This window comes from Elaeis guineensis, chromosome 16, assembly GCF_000442705.2.
Source record: "Elaeis guineensis isolate ETL-2024a chromosome 16, EG11, whole genome shotgun sequence".
Classification (NCBI taxonomy): domain Eukaryota; kingdom Viridiplantae; phylum Streptophyta; class Magnoliopsida; order Arecales; family Arecaceae; genus Elaeis; species Elaeis guineensis.
Window position 1 is genome coordinate 26,571,852 of NC_026008.2, and position 20,335 is coordinate 26,592,186.

General features: G+C 40.0%; 1 pseudogene; it reads right to left on the bottom strand.

The window, feature by feature from the left end:
• Positions 1 to 11,702: 11,702 nt before the first annotated feature.
• LOC105059279 (uncharacterized) lies at positions 11,703 to 18,737 on the bottom strand (annotated as a pseudogene).
• Between the last annotated feature and the right edge of the window lie 1,598 nt (positions 18,738 to 20,335).

The following is a 20,335-nucleotide window of genomic DNA, read 5'->3' on the forward strand; positions in this document are numbered from 1 at the left end:
GAGAGAGGGTGGGGGAGAAGGAGAGCGAGGGAGAAGAGATTCTATTCGAAGCCGAAACAGGGAGGGTTCCTCACTTTTTTTTTCCTCTGATGGGGTTGTATGCAACTGCTCAGCATACAGCCATAGGTCTGCGACGTGCGGAACCCCAATGGCACACAAATTAGGCCTTGAATCGGGTCGGATCTCAAATTCCTCCCTCCTTAAATAAAATTTATCCTTAAAATTACATCTTCAAACTTGAAAGTATTCTAGATTCCAAATTTATCATTACAAAATTCATACTACTAATTACAAGCTCTACTGATAATTTTTATAATCATTGCTCACATACAAGTCTATGACTAAAATCTTAATGGTGAGGATACTTTTAAAATACTAGTCTTCAAGCTTATTAGAATCTCTACAAGTTTTCAAATGTGCTTGTAGATAGTTGGTTTTGCCAAACTTTACCTCAATACTTAAAGAATAAGAATCATTAAACATTCAGGGCTTAGTATCAAGAACCAAAATTCCTTATTGTACATGAACATAAGAGTCCTGTTATTATATAGCCTTAGACATTCTTCAAATTTTTTGCAATTGGGGTGCCAGATAGCAATCACTTCAATGTATTAACCTAGACTAGCTTGATCATTTTAGCATTTTTACCATTATAGTCTTCTTCTCTTAACTATTATAATTCCAATTCTAACATTTCTTTCTGTTGGGGATAATTTTGTATTGGCTGAAGATGTGAGGTGTTGGAGAAATTTTTGCCTGGGCTGAAGAAACGAAGGAATCAGAGGCCCAAGGTGTCATTGATCTAACCAGCCCACTGCCACTGCTAAAAGGTCTTCATTGGCCACACTGCCCCATGTATTTTATTAATTTTTGATTATGCATCGTCCACTATGCATATGTTACGAGGATTGCCCTAGGTCACTTGAATCTGATAGAGGCACTAATTCCTCTTCCCCTCTCATCCCATCCTCCCATGGGCAACACAATGAGATAAAAAAGTGGCAGGAGAGGAAGAGCAAGGAGAGGCTGCACACTGCGTCTGGCTTCCACCCGTGGGTGCCCACGCTCCCCACATGCATCCAATCTCTGCCTCGATCGATGAGCCCCAAGACGGTCTTGGCCCTTCATTGGCTGCTGACCCACTCCTAGCCCCGACCTTATTGGTGTACTGCAACCCAAGCGAGTGGCTCCAAATAATTTTTCTATTGGCTGACCAATCCTCGGCTACTGATCTTGGCATCGGCCTCCAACCCCTGACTTTGGTCATTGGTCACCTCACACTAGGTTGGATGGCAGGCTTCCAGAGGAGGTGTAGTCTGGGAGGACAGTTGGGCTGGGCCATCTATGGGTATTTGGGTGCACGGCCTATGTGCACATTGGAACTGGTGAGCGTAGCAAGCTAGACGCCAGATCACGCAAGACGGTGTTTCTAGGCTATCTGCGAGGAGTCAAGGGATACAGACTATGGGATCCCTTGGAAAAGAAGGTCATCATTAGTCGGGATGTGACTTTTGATGAGGAGTCAGTCCTACGGAGGTGAGCAGGCATAGAGGAGTAGCAGGAGCAGGAGGAGGTCCAGTAGGGCGCTGCTGGACAGCTAACCTCTTTGATTTTGCCTCTTGCAGGTACTACTGGAGGACATGACATTTAGGTGGAGCACCTACCTAAGGTATCTCCACAGGTGGAGAGGACTCAGATGGATAATCGAGGTGGAGAGGTCCAGCAGGAGCAAGCTGGACCGAGGACTGATATCGATGTTGCCCTACATAAGTCCAAGAGGACCATCAGGCAACCGAACCGATATGGTTTCGAGGAGACGCTGTCATATGCCCTGGTGATAGTGAATGGAGACCCATATACGTATCAGAAGGTTATTGAGAGCCAGGACAGAGAGCGGTGGGTCCAGACGATGTCCGAGGAGATGCAGTCTCTCCACAAGAACCAGACGTGGCGATTGATGCAGTTGCCACAGGGGAAGAGGCCTATTGGCTGCAAATGGGTCTACAGTCGTAAGGAATGACCTTCAGAGCAGGGAGGTATCAGATTCAAGGAGAGATTAGTGGCCAAGAGATACTCCCAGAAGGAAGGCATCGACTTTAGCGAGGTCTTCTCTCCCGTCGTCAGACATATTTCCATCAGAGTATTGCTGAGCATTGTAGCAGCTCAGGATTTAGAGCTGGAGCAGATGGATATCAAGACGGCGTTCCTCCATGGGCATTTGGAGAAGAGGATTTACATGGAGCAGCCACCCAGTTTCAGGGATCCAGGATCAGAGAGAAAGGTTTGTTTGCTGCAGAAGTCGCTGTACGAGCTGAAGCAGACGTCGAGGCAATGGTACAAATGGTTCGACTCCTATGTACGCAACATTGGACTTTTCAAGTGTGAGTTTGATCCCTGTGTTTATGTTCAGTCTCTTGAGAATGGTTCTAGGTTGTTCCTACTTTTGTATGTGGATGACATGCTTATAGCATGCAAGAGTAGGAAGGTTGTGCAGGATCTGAAGGCATCCTTTTCTCGGGAGTTTGAGATGAAGGATTTGGGCCCTGTAAGGAAGATCCTAGGCATGGAGATTTTCAGAGATCGAGCTCGGAGGGTGCTGCATCTATCTCAGGGGGGCTACATACAGAAGGTCTTAGAGAGGTTCGGGATGAAGGTAGCAAAGCCGGTGGAGCTGCCACTTGTCGGTTACTTTAGACTCTTGAGGATCATGGCACCACAGACTGAGGTGGAGGCTCAGGAGATGGAGAAGGTTCCTTATGCTTCAGGAGTTGGGAGCTTGATGTATGCGATGGTCTGTTGTAGGCCAGACATCGCTCATGCAGTGAGTCAGGTTAGCAGGTTCATGGCACAGCCTGGCAGGAAGCACTGGAGAGCTCTGAAGTGGATATTCAGATACTTGGTGGGTTCCGTTGGAGTTGGCATCTGCTACGGACAGCGAGGAGGTGCAGTGGGATACTCTGACATGTCCAGGGAGGCTCAGGGGCTGATTGGCGGTTATGTAGATGCAGACTTCGATGGAGATGTGGATACTCGGAGGTCTACGACAGGCTTCATCTTTAGCCTGTATGGAGATCCTATTTCTTGAAGATCGTGTCTGTAGCCTATCACGGCCCTATCCACTATAGAGGCGGAGTACATCGGGTTGACAAAAGTAGCTAAGGAGGCAATTTGGCTGAAGGGTTTGTTGACAGAGATGGGCTTTACTCAGGAGGCCATTAGAGTGCACTGTGACAGTCAGAGTGCACTTCTATTAGCACAGAACTCAGTCTATCATGCAAGGACAAAGCACATCGACATTCGATATCATCGGATCAGGGAGCTTGTGGAGGATGGCGAGGTGGAGCTGGTAAAAGTATACACTAAGGAGAACCTAGCTGATGCACTTACGAAGGTACTTTCACGGGACAGCTTTCAGAGATGTGTTGAGCTGATGCGGCTGATGGACAGAGTGGAGCTGGTTGAGGCCTTGGGACACCAAGGTGGAGATTGTTGTGATCCAGGTGGTATGCCCAAGGCCCAGGGGATCAAGGCTAAGGCCAAGGTCCATCATTCATGAGGGCTTCATGGAGGCTCTAGGACTAGTTGGGCCCTAGGTTGAAAGGCTGTGGGCCTTTCGGGTTCTTGAGGTCTAGGTTATGTGGGCCTCAATGGACCAACTCTTTATGGGCCAGGTCTGGGCCCAAGATAGGTGAGATTAGGTCGAGTCATAGGTGTACATGAGCTTGGGTTAACCTAATCTCCCATAGAGTTGGTCAAGGAAGTTTTGGGTTTGGGTCACTTGACCCTGTGTTTATATATACATGTACTTGTATAGATTTGATCAAGCCAAGGAATACAAGAACTCTTTCTCTCAAGTCTCTCTCTCTCTTCTCCCTCTCTCTCCAACAATTCTCCATGCCCCAGGAGCAAGAAACCCTAGGGTTTCTTGCCGTCAGGTCCCAAAAAGGAAAGAAAAGCAAGGAGGCGCTACCCCCTTCCCCCTTGCAGCCGCCAACCAGATTGCTCCCTTCCTCTCTTGCAGCCACCCAAGCATCAGGTCCAGGACCTAAAATCCCTTGAGAAGAGGTTGATACAAGTTTCTCTCAGATCTGGAGTTGATCTGAGGTCGTTTGAGGTGCGGGTGAGATCTCCATCAACAGATCTACAGGAAAGGCTGCAGCAGGACAGATCTGCAAGGTCTGTCTCCATCTACCTTCTTTCTTATCTAGAATGCTCTGATTTGAGATCTACTAATTGAAAGACCTCGGTCCAGGCCTGATCTGGTTGGGTACCAGATCTTGAATTTTTTAGAGATGATTTCAGAGGTGTTCTTCATCTGGAACGAAAGGCTGACGAAGAAGACAGCAACCAGGCTGATTTCGTCAAGGGCCTTGGATCGAGTCCAGAAGTCTCCAGATCTGTTCATTGCTGATTTCATTGCACCCAAGGTCTGTGGGAGGAGCCAGGATCGTGCTCCAACAAGATGATGAAAGATGTGGAGGCTTTGATAGAATTCAGCAAATCTAAAATTGGAGAATTGACAACCATTATCCGTAATCAGCACCCTTGAGAGATTGAAGTGACAGATAATGAATTTTCAGATGAAGTCCTTTTCTTTGACTTTGTGATACTAATAAAAGGTTTAGCTACTATCCACTTCGTAAAGTAATTGATAGCGACAAGCAAAAATTTTCTCTAACCCGATGCCTGAGAGAATGGACCCAAGATGTCTATATCCCATTGTGCAAACGGCCAAGAGGCGTTGATCGGACCAATGGATGGTTGGTTGGTGCTAGAGAAATCGACTTTATCCTACTACATTATGGACCAATAATATTTCTGTCAAAGTATCTTATAAGTCAGTGACTTACCATCTAGATGGTTTCCATATATTTCTTCATGCATCTCCTGTAGGGTGTAGTCAGCTTTGGATGGGCAAAATATTTAAGAAACAAAAGAGAGAAGGATCTTCTATGCAACTTTTCTTCATAGAGAATATAGCGAGGTGCTTGATGCTTGATTTTCTGAGCCTCCTTTAAGTTTGGGGGGAGCACCCCATCTCTTAAGAAATAGACGTATGGATCCATCCAGCATGGTTCAACGTCAACCTATAAGATTAGGACTAGTTCCTCCATGCTTTGATCCTTCAAGACTTCAAAAAAAGATTCCTTAGGCAAGTCTCCTGGTGCCGAAATCACCAACTTAGACAAGAGGTTAGCCTTTGAGTGCTTCGATCTTGGAACCTACTAAATGTCGAAATTAGTAAGCACTGGGATGATTAGGTCCTTCACTTTCTATAGGTACTTCTTCATATTTTGCTCTTGCACCTCAAAATCTCCCTTCACTTGCCCCAGCACCAATTAGAAGTCACTGTAGATCCTTAGTTTTTACACTAAGTTTTTTTGCAATTCTTAATCCAAGGATGAAGGCTTCATACTCAGCCTCATTATTGATGGAAGAGAAGTTAAATCACAGGGCATATTCGATGACGAACCCTTCCGATCCAATCAGCAATAAGCCTGCTCCCAACCTTGTAGAGTTTGAAGATCCATCCACATGCATGACCTAGTGCCCCTCAAGCTTGGTTTGCGACGGACTTTTGGATGGTCCAGGCTCTTCATGGCTATCCTGCAGGATCATGCATTCTATGATGAAGTTTGCTAAAGCTTGCACCTTGATAAAAGGATGGGGCCAAAACTTTATGTCGAATTCTATGAGCACAATTACCCACTTTGCTAATCGATCCGATGTGTCAAGCTGAGATAGGACTATCCTGAGGGGCTGGTAGGTTAGGACTACAATGTTGTATGCTCGAAAGTAGGGTCAGAGCTTTCAAGCTGAAACAATGAGGTTGTAAATAAGCTTTTCCAATCTAGTGTACCTGGTCTTGGCATCCTGAAGAGTCTTGTTGACGTAATAGATCAGCTTCTAACACTGCACTTATTGCAATGGGGGGACTGCCAAATACAAATAGAGCTTTTCATTAAGCTCTAGCTTACCAAGGAGTGGTGCAAAGCTAAGGTAGTTCTTCAAATCTTCGAATGTCTGCTGGCATCCTTCAATCCATTAGAAGTTCTTTGGTTGCTTAAGGATCTGAAAAAAGAGGAGACAATGCTCAGTCTATCTAAAGACGAACCGATTGAGTGCTGTCACCTTGCCAGTGAGGCATTGGACTTCCTTCACAGTCTTCAGTGGACTCATCTCTTGTATAGCCTGGATTTTCTCTAGATTTGCTTTTATTCCTCGACCTGAAACCATGTACCCTAAGAACTTCTCAGAGGCGACTCCAAAGGTGCATTTTATCGGATTCAACTTCATCTGATACCTCCAAAGAGTGGCAAAGGCTTCTCTAAAATCGTCAATGTAGGCCTATGTGGACTTATTTTTGATGAGCATGTCATCCACGTAGACCTCCATGTTCCACCTGATTTGATCTTTAAAAATTTTATTTATAGGGTGCTAATAAATCGCACCTACATTCTTTAAGCCAAATGGTATAACTCTATAACAAAAGAGACCTCGATCAGTAATAAAAGTTATTTTCTCCTTATTGTCAAGCATCATTTGAATTTGATTGTAATCATAGAAAGCATCCATAAAGGTTAGGAGCTCATGTCCTATGGTGGTGTCTACCAACTAGTCGATCTGAGATAATGGATAGCATCCTTCAGGCAAGCTTTATTCAGATCTGTAAAATCGATGCAAATTCATCATTTGCCATTCGCCTTCTTCACAAGCACCACACTAGCAATACAATCCAGATAAATTGCCTCCCGTATGAAGTCAACGTTAATTAGCTTATTAACCTCTTCGACTATGGCCTTCTGCCATTCGAGGATGAAGCTTCGTTTCTTCTATTTGACAAGCTGGTAGATGGAATTCACGTTCAGTCGATGGGACTCACCATGGGATCGATGCTAAGCATGTCAGTTGGTGTTTAGGCAAAAATATCTGCATTTTTCTACAAAAAGGAAGTGAGACGATCTTTGATTATCTTATCCAAGTTGGACCCGATCTGAACTGTATGTTCTTCATTCCCGTCGTTTAATGGGATTGTCTCAAGGCCTCTTACTAGTTCTCCACATTCTTCAGCTAGTTCATCACAAGTGTCTAGTCCATCGATAATGTATGCATCAAAAGGCCTCGATCCCTAGAGAGCAAGGGTATAACGTTGCCTTGCCAGGGCCTGGTCACCCCAGATCTCCCCAACACCAAACTCCATTGGTAATTTCACCTTCAGGCAGTATGTAGACACCATAGCTTAGAATGCATTCCGTTCTGATCGTCCAAGGATGGCATATATTATAAGCTGATGGTGTTCGAACCATAAGAAAATCAACTTGGGTTGTAGATCATTGAGGGGCCTAATCGACAACAACCATCAAGGTAATGACTCCTTTGATAGGTACAGCATCTTCGATGAATCCCACAAGGGGTGAATTGAGTGTCCCTAGCTACTTCAAGGATATATCTATTTTAGAGAAAGCATCATAAAACAACGCATCTATTGACTCTAAGTTTGATTTTGATGAATAACAAAATCTTTGAGCATATTTGGCACTAATGAATTATTTGAGTGTTTAAGAGAAGTTTCAGAAAACTAGGATCCTATCTCAATGAAGCTCAATGATTTTGAATGAAAGATTCAAAGAAGAAAGAGTTAAAGAGGTCAAGCCAAATATTTTTTGAAAAAATAGGACCTTGAGCTGACTCGAGAGGATGATGAGTCGACTCTGACATGTATTCAGCACTTGACATGGACCTTGAGTCGATTCAAGCATAGTATGAGCCGACTCAAGCATACAGGCAGGCACTGACACAAAAAAGACAAAAATTATTCTTTTGGATCCTATCGTTTGAGTCGATTCAAGCACAATATGAGCCGATTCAGGCACACAGGACTGGCATCGGCATAAAAAAGATAGAGAAATTATTTTTGACCATGCTGCTCGAGCCAACTCAAGAAAATCTTGAGCCAAATCATGAGGATCTTAAGTCGACTCAAGAATCTGATGAGTTAAGTCGACTCAAGAATCTGATGAGTCGACTCATCAGCTCCTAACGGCTCTAACGGCTAATTTTCAAAAAGTTATAGAATTAATCTGGAAAGCTTCAAATGGCTATTTCTCATGCTTCATAGCTACAAACCCATTTTTAGTGATGCTAACATAGATTAGAGGGTGTCTAAGCCATTATTAAAGTAATGAAACTCAAGGAAACAAAGCAATAGAGGAAAAAAAACTAAGATACTTTTAAAATTCTGTTCAACCCTTCAAGTGAGCTTTAAAGAATTTTTACTCCTTTCTAATCACTCAACCAGCTATGCAATCAAGTCATTCTCAAGTGAAGAAAGGGAGTATTCATTGCAAAAGCCCTCCAACCCCTCATCTTTTGCATCAAAGTCTCATATCAGCTCATCAAAGGAGTTTGTGTTTGTATTTAAATTTCTATACTTACATATTTGTTTTTCAAGTTTGAATAGGATTTGAAACTTGGGGATAGGCTCATCCAAGCCTTAAATTAGATTTATATAAGCCTAGGAGTGGCTTGAGGGATAGATTTCGGTTGATGAGCCCATAAAACTAACTGAGTTCAGATTGTGATTTCAAAAAATAATCTTACTGTAATCAGTTGATTATAGTGAAATTTTCAAAAAAATTGCTTGAGGAGTGGACATAGATGTTGGGGATTAACACCGAACCACTATAAATCTTTTTGTTTATGTGTATAATTTTGTTCTTGAGTTAGTTACCTTTGGCATTTATTTTTCTATCCTTTAATTCACTGCATACACTCATGCATACTAAAGTTTAGTACACTCTTATTTAAATTAGTAAAAGTTTTTGAAAAATCCAATTCAACCCCAGCTCCCCCTCTTGGGTTGTATCTCTGGGCAACAATATTGGCGAAACTTTCATTATCAATTAATATGCAACGTATATCATAATTTTCTATGTTTAAGAATACAACGATTGCTTCATTGTGTAGGAACTAGACTCCTTGTGCATCTTTTTTGGTGAAGATAATGGGTTCCTCGGTTCTTTGCCTCTTGGTTGGTTCGGCGGGTTCCTCCGTCTCACCATCATGATATCCCCTAGTTATGGTGTTTATTATTCCAGCCATATGTCAATCTTTGGAGGGCTCTGTTGGCTGCTACTCCGGTGGTTGAGGTGACCTTCGTTGTTCTTCCTATTGTTCCTATCGATATCTGATGAATCGATCTAGATGTTCGCACTGAATGAAATCTTCAATCTCATCTCGAAGTTAGATATAGTCTTCTATATTATGGCCATGGTCACGATGGTAGAGGCAGTATTTATTCAGATCACGCTGACCTAGGTCAGTCCACATCCTTCTCATCCTTGAGAGCCGATCCCTTATTTCCATCAATATTTTGGTTTGGGAGGTGTTCAGTGGTGTGTAATTTATAAATCTCCTTAATGGAGACATACACCATTCCCTCCCAGAGGGACTCCTCGATCGGTGATTTCAAGGTGGGGTTCTAGACCTTTGAGGTCTAGGTGAAGATCGAGAACATTGCTGATCTCTCCTACAGTCCTATCTTGGCACAGACTTCACAGACTCCTCTTCTTTCTTCTTTTGGGTGGCAGGGACAGTGAAGGTTCCTTCTTCCTCGAATGCTTTCTCTGCCCAAGCATACTTTTTTGCTAAGGCCAGGTGAAGTCATGAGGGTAGGTTTTCTCCAATGAAAATCGAAGACCATTCTTCAGGAGTCCACCCTTCAGAACGGTCATGGTGACTAATTGATTTAGATTGCGAACTTTAAATATGGCCACATTAAAATGGCCGATGTAAAATCGAAATGCTTCTCCCTCTCTCTACTTAATATTGATTAGGGAGTCTGATCCTTTGCATTATCTTAAGCTGCTTACGAGTAGGCGACAAATGTCCTACTCAGCTGATCGAACGAGTGAACCATTTTTTGGCTTAAGACTTAAGTACCACTGTGGAGCCATATTCTTCAATGTGGATGAGAAGGCTCCACATGGAGTCGCATTGATTGCCCCATGGAGGAGCATGATAGCTTTGAAACTCTCTAGATGGTCCATAGGATCGATAGATCTATCATAATTCTTTAGTCGTTGCATCTTAAAATCGCTAAAAAGTGGCTCCAGCATAATTTGATCACTAAATGGTGGATCGATATTAAACCCATCATCCTGTGCAAGAGTCCAATTGTAGAATGCCTCAATCCACTGATTCATCTCCTGAAGCCTGCGGTCAATTTTCACATCTTGGGTGATGTAGGCCTCTGTATGTGGTGAGTGAAACTAACCTGGAGCGGAGTCATATCCAGAGTAAGGACTTGGGAATCGCTGCCCCTTTCACTTCGGGCCTTGAGGCCAACTTTGTCGAGTCTGTCTTGCCCACTCAGGGTTTTTGCGGGGGGATCTGAGGTTGCTCAGACTGTGGAGCGATCGATGGTATGAGGTTATTCCGTTGCATTGCTTAAACAGCAGCAGTCGAATCTTGCACTTGTTGGACTAGCAAATTGAATTGCTCCACGTTGACAGCCATTCCCAATTGAGAAGGCAGAGGCGAAACTTCCGAAAGCTGCACTTGGGCCTGCTGATTGACAGGATTCTCAACTGGTCGAGAGTTGGCAACATTGGAATGGCGGGAGGATGCTCTTTTGCATGGTGCCATGGCATCAATCTCTTGCTTTTCAAAAAATAAGCCTAGGTCCTTCCTCTAGTGCTAATCTGTTGCGACAAATTTTTGACCCTAGTAGGGAATGGCTGGAGTTAGATTGAGACCGTGGACGCAGCGAAACCTATAAAACAAATCTTGACTGGAGTTGACTCCAGCGAGAACTCCCAGACGCTCAAGTTAGGATACTAGAATAGATGAGAAGAAGCGTGAGAGAGAGAGAGAGTGCATATCTCGAGGATCCCTTTGAGGCTTCTATTTATAGATAGAGGTGAGTGCCATTTAGGGACAGCATTTTTGGTTGCTCCCGATCAATTTGGGTGCTGCGTGGCAAGATTTAGGATCAAGATTTTCGAAATACGGCAGTTATACTTGTCTTATTTGCTTCGGAGCCAGTTGGATCGTTTTGAATTCAAAAAGAAACGTGAAATTTTCATATTGAATTTGGCCTTATTAGTAAGCTTAGGGTTGGTGGGTGGCGCGGCCAATAGAGATGAGGATCGCTCCGATGGTAGTGATTAAGATTTGCAATCGAAATTGAGATCAACAACCAAAGCCTAGATTGATAGCCGAAGTTAGAATCCATAAAATTTTCCATCAAAAAATTCTATTCATAATGGATCAATTGGAAAGTGAGGTCGGTGAAGTCCGAAGTTGTCCAAACCTTCCTCTAGCGTAAGACTTTGGCTCCGATGATGTATTATCCCTCAATACCACTAATAGGCAAGAAAGCTAAATTTCCCAATAGAGACAAAGCAAAGTTCTGAGAATTGGTCATTTGGAGGCTTGAATCAACTTGAAACCATCCACAAGAAATAATTGCAAGAGAGTAATATTTCATAAAAATAACTTGCTGAATCAACTTGAAGTGACTTTTAAAAATAACTGGGAAATAAAGGTATCCACTGGCTAGGCAGATGAACAAAGATAAGAATTATTAAAGTCACACCAGCCAGGCGAGGTTTCTGATTTCATACTAAGCTGCAAATTAATTAATGAAGCATCGTCCAAAAGGTCAGAAAAAAATATGCTAAACAACTGTCTCAGATATTTCCAACTTAAAAAGAGAAAATGCCAATATGACCTCGTGCATCACTTTGATTCCTTTTGTTTGTATACAAATTTCTCAAATCAGATTTAGATCTCTCCTGCAAAAATTTCACAAAATCGAGAGATAATCCAAGCCGCGTGCCAAAAGCTTATACAAACATAAAATGATAACAAATTGTGAAGATGAAAACAGCTCTCGCTGTGAAACACCAAAGCCTTAACAAGAAGAGAAACAAAGGTATTACGAAATACTAGGTAATTGTGATGCAAGTTTTAGCTGCAACTCTTTGATCTTGGAGCAAAGATCCATCTTCTGCTCCTTACAGCTCTGAAGCAAGAAATCCTTCCCCTCAATCAATTCCTTCAGATGTCCTACTTCCCTTTAAACCCTTCTACCCTTTCTCCATCACCTCTCACCTTCTCTGATCCAATATAGTGCAACTCTAAATCGTTTATACAATCAGGATAACCATTTCCCTGCCCATCTACAGCTTCTGGACGCCAATTGCTGGTGGTCACAGGCTTTTCAGGGAAGACTACCTCTGCCATACAATGATCAGCTATAACCTTTCTCAATTGTTGGATCTCTCTCTCAGAGTCAAACAACTGCCTCTTTGCAGAATCCAGCTGAGACTGCAGATGGACCAATTGGGCCATTTGAGTGCTTACAGAATTCTGAAGGTCCGTGATCTGGGCCTGCATCTCCATTATCGTTTCATCCCGTCCCTTAAGTTGTTGTCGTAGTTTACGTATCACTTCTCTTTTGGTATAAATGTCAGATCCAGATTCTGATATGCTGGGGGAGTCTGACCTGTTTGGGTGGTGGAACAGCTTTTGCGGCAGCTCAATCCGATCAGTGGATGATGTCCACATTGGGATCTTTACCAGAGAAAGAGAGAGATCTGCTTCATTTAAAATTGGGCTCATGGATTCCTGTTTGGTATCCATTCTACCTCCTGAAATTCCAGTACAACAAGATAAGCTATTAGATGGTTTAACAATTTTAGGTGTCAGTACAAGCATTTTTTCAATGAAGTGTTTGTATTCATCTAGCATACTTGTAAGAAAATGTTGCAGCAGTGAACAATATATTGCCTGCGCCAGCACTCGAGAAACAAGACCATTTTAGCTTAACCTCTAGCCCTTGAAATATGGGACCAGCAAGAATGCCCATGTTGTAAATTAAAGTGTTTTCAAATGGTATTTTAACTTTGCATTTACAGTCACTGTTTAACTCCAAGCAGATCCAGATGCCCAGGTAAGCCACTATTAGAGTTAGAAGTCTTCAATATTACAGTACTGTCAAATGTTCATGGAGTTGTGTTCCCATCCACAAAGGCACACAGCAGGGAATACAATAAACCTGATGACCTGTAATATGAATTCTTGCCTTATTCAAGGAGAATTTATTTAACAGAAAATGTCATCCAAACCAAGGTACCCCATCCTTTCCCTAAGTTATTCGTAACGTACCTCTGTTGGCCCTCCTTATTGACTATAGTCTGTATGAATAATAAAAGCCATATGAAGGGATCCAATACAATAAGCATACAAGCTCATAAAAGGTTCAAAGTTTCAAAGTTGCACAAGCGAGACAAAAACATATATCTAGTTTATATCTTTATATTGTTTTCAGTCTTCCTTAAGCCCATTCTGCATGTCTTTGAGCAAAATAAAATCCCTTGTAGGCCAAGCCCCTCTCCTCCTCTGGATCCCTCTGGTTATTGCATGTGCCAGGCCCCTGTCCTCCTCTCCTCAACTGGCAGCAACAATCCCCTCTCACCGATTAGGCCTAATTTGTTGCAAAGCAGTACCTCATCAAAAAAGGGTCAAGATATTCATATTCCTAATCCAATTTACTTCAAGGTAAACTATAGGGGGTTCAAAGGATAAAATAGTTCAATCTACCTTTTAAGTTGCCTACTTTGCTCCCAGAATATCATTGGTTGTCAAAAGATGTTTGTCAAGAACAGCTGGAGAAGGCATGTTAACAAGGCTTCATAACATACTTTACCCATTTTCATCCCCGAACCAAATGTATTAGATCATCTGCAATTAAGATCCTACATTTAGATCTGTATCAAGAATCATAATCATAAGAACGAACTAGATCGTGCATATTAAACCATGTGGAAATCTATTTTTCATAATTTATTTGACCATATAGCTCTTAGAATAACTTGTCTATCACTCACAAACCTTAAACACAAAGTTTGCAAGAATAATAGACCATTTAGATTCTAAAGAAGTAAAGAAAAGATATTTAAGAGTTTCTGGAGTAAAAAGCAACAGAAAAGTCTTCTTATTAGCACAACCATTTGCTAATCTGATTTTTTTATCAACATAAAAGGAAAATTGAATTTGAATGTTTCAAGTAGGAGCATATAGAAATCTAAAATTCGCTAGATACGATGTTTGTTTGGAAAAGGATCTGGAAATTTGTGGTCTGACTTATGATCCAATCCAATCTATCTCCCTATATGTTTGACAATTCAATCCTGATGATGTTGATGCAGCCTTAAAGTTATAGTTAGGCCAGGCCAGGTATAGGCCCTGTTAGTTTACCCCTAACCCGGGCTTGGACCTGTCTGTTAGTTTTGAATTGGTCCACAGGGTGCACATGTGCTGCCTTCAGCATCTTCTGTTCACATGCTTAAGATGAACCGGCTGAAGCCTGACCCATTAGAAGCACTAAACATAATGCAGATCGCAACAATAGCAATGCCAACATAGAGTATGCAGTCACATTCAAATACCATTTCTCCTGGAAGCCTACCTTCCACCCCAACTTAAGTACATCTAGGTTTTCTTCCAAAGACAACTACCATAAGCAGAACTCCCATAAATTTTGTGAAACCTATAATTTAGAATGATCCAGTCTCACATTTCCATCAGAATATTAATAAGCCAAGAATAAGCATGCAAACATAACTCCATGCCCAGCCAGACATGCTCCAGAAGACTCTTTCCACTAGCCTCATTAAGTGAAAGACTCGCCATTTATACCATAGCACCACCAAACAAGTTAGCAACCTACAACATCAGCCACTTCATTGATATTCCCAACATACATATACATCTATTACATATGAGGGGAAAAAAAGAAAAGGAAATGACAGCTCATGCACATAAAAACAGCTAAGACATTGTAGCTTAGGTATAATCAATTAAAAAGCAACTAGTAGTCAGTCACTTGGCAATTGTGCTGCAAAAGCGCTTTTCATAAACTAAGAAGAATAATAAATAATCCAAATCCAGAAAATTGAGTCTGCTGGTCACATTTCTGGAATTCTATTTACTAAAGTAAAAGTTATACAGGAAGTCAAGGAAACAAACCCGAGCAACAATGGTAACAGTTGTCCTCATCCTGAGTAAAGCAATAGCAGTTTGAATGCAACTGGTTGGCTCCCGATCTCTTGACTGCAGATTTTTTTCATTTTCTGCTAGATAGAGTTAGCAACTGTGTATAGGAACAAGGTATAATAAGTCGAATGAAAATTGGCATATTTTAGACCTTTGATGGCATTTTATTGTCGCTTTGCCCCAAAGACCTGCTTCAGTTTGCATCCAAGCCTGATTGAAAGTGTGCTTAGCAAGGAACCACCTGCAATAAGCACCCAATTTGGGCCCTCCCATTGAATATTGTTAAGCTTTTGAGCTCTTTGTATGGTACCATTATTTTTTGATTTCATCTTATGATCACCAGGTGTTGGATGAAATATAATTGACAACTTGACCTTATTTAACCAAAATTATGCTACGTAAGAAACTTGTTTTGCTTGAGCAGGTTGGTGCAGAAAACCATTTTAAGACAGCTCATATGTAAAGCAAAGTTTAGATTTTTGCTAACTTGTCTCCACAAAAATAGTAAAATCATATCAGGTAGAAAGAAAAGCAAATTGTATAAAATAATCTTTTTCTTTTGTATAGAATGACAATCCTATAAAAATTGGAAGACAAAAATTGAATGTACAACATAGGAAATGTTGGTGATTACTTTAATGGATACTAATATGCAAAGACCTAGTCAGATTAAATGGTTTACATAACTTCAGTATTCCAGAGAGGCACCATCAGGTAAAGGTGCAAGAAAATCCAATTAAAATACATAACTTAATGGTTTTTAAAGGTCTGAGAGCATTGCAAATTTTGGCATTTTCACGCAAGGTAAGTGACTCCAAGCAATGACACTGAAAATAATGGTGATAGGAAAAACAATTAATGATAATAGTTACTTCTGAGAAAAGGGATAGCTCTTGGACAGCATTTTGATGATGTGTTGGTGTTGCATCAGTATAATCAAAGCATGCACATGTATGGGTGCTAGCCCACTAATCGAATATGTGAAGATCTGAAGGAACTCATAGAACTTAGGAAATGCCAAACGAACAAAGAAAATCAACAAATTGGGAATATAAAGAGTTCAGACAAGCAGATTATCAATCCCTCCTCCCAAAGTCATAGTGAAGGTAATGGAAATCTTGAAGGCAGGTGTATGTTGACTAGGAGAAGCCATTCTGAATCATATTTAGAATCATATTTACTGCACATTGTGAAAATGGTTACAATAAGGAACTGTTTTTCGAATTGGCTCTTTGGTCATCATTTTATGCTTGCAGATGGATGCAAGTTCCCATAATGAACCTTTAAACCTCTTCATCTAAACACTTTCTCAAGTCTCAAGGAACCTCGAAGAGGTGCTCCTTGGCTGCATAAGCTTAAACAACAAAATGAATGAGGTGGCCCCTGAGCCCTGACCATTGAGGCACCAACTAGCTTTCCAACTTTCATAGCAGGTGACCAAGGTTGTCGTGGCCATGGATTTAACACCAATTGATAAGTGCTGAAATCAAGCTCAGAGCTGATCTCAAAACCTTTTTCAAACTTGATTCATAAACTAAACCAAAAAGGTAATTTCTTGCAAGTTGTTTAGATTGAATTTCTTATTGAACATAAATGCACCTTCTGGGTCTCATGATCAGTGATCACTTACCAGTTTATTTTAGTAATTGGTGCTTTCGCTCAAATATGTCAGCACCTATGTAAATTTTCAGCAACAATTAACTAATATATGAAAGGCGACTATAAAGATTTCCCATTCTTAAGCATGATGATATAAGTACAGTTTTATAAACAAGTTACCAACACAACTCGTGCAGCTCAAGTTACTTCCAAAGGCTTTCAAATTGATGGTTTACAAAGTCTTTGTGTTATAAAGCAGCATAGGTAGGTAAAGTCATCAGCATATTGGTCAGGTCTGGGTGGATGTCTAAGTGTCGGATCATTTCAATATCTAAGATACTTTTTCTTATGGAGTCATGTCCAAGCATCATATCAATGCCATGTTCAAGTGTTAGATGTGGGTGCTTTAGGCTATACCAGAGGTTTGGGTTCAAATAGCAACGTCACATTGCAAGACAAGTTACTCCAATCAATTATTAGATTTGCTGAATGAAACAGATAACAGGAAGCCATCTAATACTACATACATGGTGCAGCCTTCCTATTGATGATCAGTCATTATAATCTTTATCTTAGCTCAAAGTTTAGCAAAACCTGCATGCTTCTTAGGGAGGCCATACATTTCTTAAGTTAGTGAAGTCTGGCACATTAAAAGGTATACAATTTTTCTCACTGAACTATCCATGCTTAATGGATTAGAAGTGCTAATATATTTTTGAAAAGAGAAACCTAATCTTCCTAAAAGCAGAATTTTTCTTTACAGTCCAGCTTTGACATCATACTTTACCACAGGTTTTCCCACCACAAAATTTGGCAATCAAGCATATACTCTTTGTCTATTTCTTCTTCTCCAATCTCTCCTTTCAGTCATCTTTCTTATCATAATTTTTCAAGTCTGGTCTCAGATTTGTATATCAAGCATAAACAAGTTATATAAAGCATAAACAAGTCAGCTCTTCAAGCTCTTATTGCAACCAAACCTTACCATGCAGAAGCCCAGCAGCCTAATGAACATGTTAACTTTTCCTTTCCTCTTCCTATTATCAGCTCTTTCTTTGATTTGATATCAACTTTGACCATGTTCTCTTTGCCCAAACCATGCATTTCACCAATCTTAATTGTTAAACTTTCAAAACTGAAGTCCTGTTATAAAGTGTCTGTCCAAAACTGTCCCAACACATATTTTTCACCAGCAAGTCCACACCTTTAATATGTAAACATAATTTCCACAGTCTAGCTTTGTTTGTCAAAATTTTATACTTAATTCTCTTACAGCTGCAGGCCATGCATTAATAACACAACTAGAGACAGCAAAGCCAGCTTCTGAGGAGATTGGATATAATTTTGACATTGCAATAGTAGAATCAAACAGGTGATCTGCCCAACATTGCAGTCCTAATAGGACCAAATATTGCAAACTAACAAAAGCATCAAAAATATTTCTCCCCTTATCCCCAATAATCATTTGATTCATTTCCTCTGAAAACTTTGAAGATATAAAATATATCCAGCTAGATCTGCAATGTCTTCTGGAAAGTTTTTTGTTAACGGCACCGGTAATTACTCCCTAATTAGTCAATTGACATAAACCACCTACTGCAAAAATGTTTTTACTTTCACTTCCAATGCTCTATGATACGGGTTTCTTATTCTTCGTTTCCACATTTGCAACACTATTTCTGCGTCAGCTTCTAAATTCCTATCATTTGTTCAGTCAAGAGTTTTATTTCCTTTTATTTAGTAAAAAGAAAGAAAGAAAGACAGAAAGAAAGAATGTAATCTTAGAGTCAACGCTACGACGCATTGCAAACATCTGGAAATAGAATGATTTGATCCACCCAGATGCCTAGATAGAACGGAATTCAAACGACAAGAACAGAGAAACATTTCCAACAGCATCATCAGGAAGAGAAGAATTGTATCGATCGGCCGAAGCCTAGAGACGAAGAGCCTTACCTCATTCAACTGCAACGCGCCGGCGATGAGATCTAGATCCCTATCAGTCGCTTACATATATTGGACTCTAATCCTCTCTTTTCTCGTTTTCATTTGCTTCTTGATTTCCTTCGCTTGGACTCCACTCTTTCTTTAATAATTTTTTTTCCCTTCCTTTTTGTTTTGTTGTTGTTAATTTTCTTTTTTTACGTTAATTTATAGGTTTTCTGCGTGATATTGAATATATACCCTCCTGGATATTGAATTTTGCATGGATATCTCTGAAAGTTGATATTTGCGTGTATAATTTTATAAAATATTTATTTTATATATTTATTTTTTTTATAAATGTACCTATGTCATCTAACGGTCTTAAAAAATTAATGGTTATAAAAAATAAAAATATTTTTATAGATATATATGTAAAAATAATATTTATAAAAATATATATATATTAATTTTATAAAAATATTTATATAATATTTCATATTTAGACGGATATATAAGAAAAAGTTCTAAGTATATTAAAAAATTTTAAATATATCAGTTAATGTGATAGCCTTGAGAATCATACTTTTATCAATTAATGGCATAGCCTTCAGGATTCTGTATTTATTAATTAAAATTATAGCTGTGAGATTCATGCTTCTATGCTTCTATACAAGTAGGATGGATTGATACATTATAAATTAACAAAAATATCAAGATCTCAAATGCTATCATAAGGTCAGTAAACATACCCATAACTCAAACGCTTGAACAAATTTTAAAATCTTTTATATTTTTATTTTAGAATACTCGCACCATATTTTAATTTGCAGTGACCAGTAAGAGCTCTTTATTCACTACTATAGAAAAGATGTATAACAGTGTTTACTACTGCAACAGTTTGAAAATCACTGTCATAAAATCTATGACAGCAGTTATATATAACCGCTGCTATAGATTTGATTTATAGCAGTGGTTATTGATAATCGCTGCTACATGTTACATATAGCAGTGGTTATTGGATAACCGCTACCATATGTTTGGAATATTGCAGCGGTTGATTAACCGTTGTGATAGATTTGATCCATGCAAGCGGTTATGCATAACCGCTACCATAGATTTGACAAACCTGTGGCAGCGATTATGCATAACTACTGTCATATCTCAAACCTATGGCAACGGTTGCATATAATCACTACCATGCATATATGATAGCGGTTACCTAACCGCTGCTACAGACATAAGGCAACGATTTTATGCAACCACTGCTATATAGGCAGAACATAAATTTTTTTTTATATTTTTCTCTTTTTATGCAACTGCTGCTATATAGGCAGAATATAATTTTTTTTATATTTTTTTCTGAATATGATATAATTTTAAAATTTAAAGTCCATCTTCACCGTTCATTATCTAAATAATTATCGTTAGAGTGTCATCACAAAAGATCACCTGGATCCGATAGCCCTAACTATGTCGATCAATAAAATTTAATTTCGATGGTCACGAACGATTGTATGATGATTCTAATAGATAAAGACCATTGATGGGTCTGAAAACTTACAATGATGATCTCGATGATATTTGTAGCACACTATCAAAATTTTACTTTAATCAAACATCATTATCATGGTCAATTTAGCATAAGATAATTTAGACTGTTTGTTGCCCAGCTATGCAACCCAAGAGGGGGGGTGAATTGGGTTTCTAAAAATTTTGAACTTAACTAATGACTTATGAAAAATATTTG